The 3,290-nt window shown below is 33.5% G+C and overlaps 1 pseudogene; it reads left to right on the forward strand.

Moving 5' to 3' along the window:
* Nucleotides 1-1,013: 1,013 nt before the first annotated feature.
* On the forward strand, nucleotides 1,014-2,191 carry LOC131613773 (uncharacterized membrane protein At1g16860-like; annotated as a pseudogene).
* Nucleotides 2,192-3,290: the final 1,099 nt, after the last annotated feature.

Below are 3,290 nucleotides of genomic sequence, written 5' to 3' on the forward strand. Positions count from 1 at the left end.
GAATATATAATTAAAGTTAATTTTTGGTGAATGAATTTTTTTATTTACTAAAACAAAAGCACCCACGAACCCACGCAGTACTCACCATTATCTATATCGAGAAGAACAATAGGGTTCATATGTCTCTCTCTGCCTTCGCTTCACAACAAAATCACCATCATCTCTGCTCTCACCACAACCATAATCATAAACCCTAAATCGATAATCAACAAAAAAAGTATTGATATAGCGACTGCTATTCATGTGAGTGAATAAGTGATTATAAAGTGCTTTTCCCTAATAAGTGATTATTTGTGTCATGCCAAGATCTTTTAATTATACCTGGAACCATTTTAATAGCTTTTTTAATCTGCTGTGTGATGTATTTTCGTGTCAGTATCCTACGGTCTAGCCAAATTTCTTGACAGAAAGGAAATTTTTTTCTTTAGGGCTGCTGTTAGCCTGTTACTAGTTCTTTCTTGGACTCAGTTTGTTTATGTAGTTCCATGTGTTGTCTAATAAGATGTTTATTCAGTTGTCAAAATTTGCGAACTCCGTAAATTTTCCAATGATAACCCCAAATAATTATCAATTTCTTGTTCAAGTGTTTGAGCTCCTTGTCACTTAAATCAGGTTTATGACCAAAAGAAAATAAAGAATCTGACCCTTGAATTTGTGAATTAAGCAAAGGAATCATGTGTCTTGCATATAGTTAAAGTAACTTAGGAATCGTGGATAGAGTTATTATGTTCATTGTTCTAGCATGTTTGATACAAAGTTTGTGGTAGTATCTCCAAATAAAATGATATTTTTCAAAAGTGACCATGGACATCATGATCGTGAGTCATATTATGGAGATCTTGTTACAAATACCCTTGTGAAGGTACAAGATATATTTAATTTAAACATGTCATACTTCCAGATTTTGCTTGATTAGAATTAAAGGTAACATTAATCATTCTCTAAGATTTAGAATTATTACGATTTGGTGTTTTAATTGTATAGTGTAAAATGGAGCAAAACCTCTCGTTCTGCCGACAACTGGTCTGATCACATCTGGCCCTCTAAACTCATCAGGACTTCCGAGGAACGAGTTTGGTCCATTAGAATCTTTAGGGTCGATGAAATCGCATAGTGTTGTTGTAGTTCATAATCCAACTGTGACTACTCAGTGTGGAATGTGGATGATGAGTATTCCTTCAAAAATAACTTTCGGAAGCCAATATTGTGGCATGTGATTCTGATTTTTGTTATGGGATTCATTGCTAGTGGCTTTATTGTCGGGGCTGCCCACAATGCTATATTGCCTATTGTTGTAGTAATTCTTTTTGGCGCGGTTGCGGCATTGTTCACTTGGAATAGTTGTCAGAGAAGAAAAGCTATTGTTGATTTCATTTCTAAATATCCAGATGTAGAGCCAAGAACTGCCGAGAATAGACAGTTTGTGAAGGTTTCTGAGGGAAATAAAGTGTTGAAGGTGGTTACTTGTGGGAATGTTCCCTTAGATTCATCCTTTCAAAAAGTTCCAAGATGTGTTTATACCTCTGCTACCTTGTATGAATAGAGAGGATGGGATTCCAAAGCAGCTAATGCAAAACATCGCTACTTTACCCGGGGACTTCGTTTGACCGAGGTAAGCAATAGCCAGTTCTATCTTTTCTTTTTAGATTGCCAAGTTTTATTTGAGTTTGATAAAATATTGTGACTTGTAGAATTATTGCGATAGAATGTGCTTTGCTTATGTGGATTGTTGAGATGTGAACAAAAGAGATTATGCCACGGTTACTGAATATAATACCAATTTGATAATAAATACATGAATCTTAATTCTTAATTTCCCTAATTAAATGAAACTCAAACTAACTTGTAAACAATGAATTTGGGAGCTGTGAAGCGTACATACCATGGTCTTGGGAAGAGATCTATAGGTGTTGTGCAATTTGATACCACTAAGATTTTGTTTACATTTAATATACTGCAAGTGAAACTTTTCTTTTTCCTAGTTTACAGTTCTTGTCTTTCCAAATATAATGACATAGTTTAATCTAAAGAGTTGTGATTTTCATTAATTGTTTAGAAAGTGAATGATATAATTATTAGGAATAGAAGAATAGATGTAACATTTCAATTTGTTGTCACTGTTTACAAATCAAAGGTGAAATATGCATATGCTTGCTTTATATTGAGTCGCCTCGTAAATTTGAACATTTAAAATAGGTATATTCTTTGAAATATTATATATGAATATCAAATTATGAAGGACATATATAACAATTTTAATATTTAAAATAGAAATCGTTAGCTTTTTAAATATCTCCATTTAAGAGTTGGAAAACAAACGTTGGATGCCAAAAAATATACATCTTCATTTAATTAAAGCTTTTGTTTTTCATATCTTATAATTAAACAGTATATTTGGAAAGACAAATTATGCTTGCATGATCTAAACCATCACTTTTCTTCCCATGTTGTTGTCTCTACTAGAAGGACAAGTCATTGCTATCTGTTAGTAGTTGATTAGTTGATAGTTGATAAAATATACTTTTAGAGAGATGTTTAGAAAGAAGGCTATGTCATTGATTTCTTGGATGATAGTTTACAATGTAGCAATTGCCTATTTATAGGCTCAAGTCACCAACCTCTCAATGGTGGTGAATGTTTCTACATTACATTAGTTCTTTCTAGAGTTTTCATGATATGTTATTATCATGATAAATCTAGTTCCTTCTTAATATCATGATAAATCTAGATTCTTCTTTCTTTGCCATACACTTATATATCTAGATTGTTCTACCATATTCATACAACTTATAGTTCTAGGATGTTCTATATTTTCATACATATTATATTTAAGAATACTCTAGAAATTTGAAGCAACTTCAATACTCCTCCTTGATACAAATCTTTGACTCCAAGCATAGTTCGTAGATCTTCAAATCTTGGCCTTGGCAACGCTTTCGTGAATATGTATGCAATTTGATCTTCTGTCCTGCAGTAGTCGAGTTTGATCTCTTTAGTTGCTTCAGCTTCTCTGATAAAGTGATACTTGATTGCTATGTGTTTTGTTCTGCTGTGATGCACTGGATTTTTTGCCATTGCAATTGCTGACTTGTTATCACAGTTGATCTTAATAGGCTCATCTTGTTTTTCTCCCATGTCTTCGAGTATCTTGCGAAGCCATATAGCTTGACTCGTTGCTTCAGCAGCTGCCACGTACTCTGCTTCTGCTGTTGATTGTGAAACCGTAGCTTTCTTCTTTGAGGCCCAAGAAAATATTCCTGATCCTAGAGAGAAAGCATAGCCAGAGGTGC

This window comes from Vicia villosa, linkage group LG6 (assembly GCF_029867415.1).
Source record: "Vicia villosa cultivar HV-30 ecotype Madison, WI linkage group LG6, Vvil1.0, whole genome shotgun sequence".
NCBI classification, from domain to species: domain Eukaryota; kingdom Viridiplantae; phylum Streptophyta; class Magnoliopsida; order Fabales; family Fabaceae; genus Vicia; species Vicia villosa.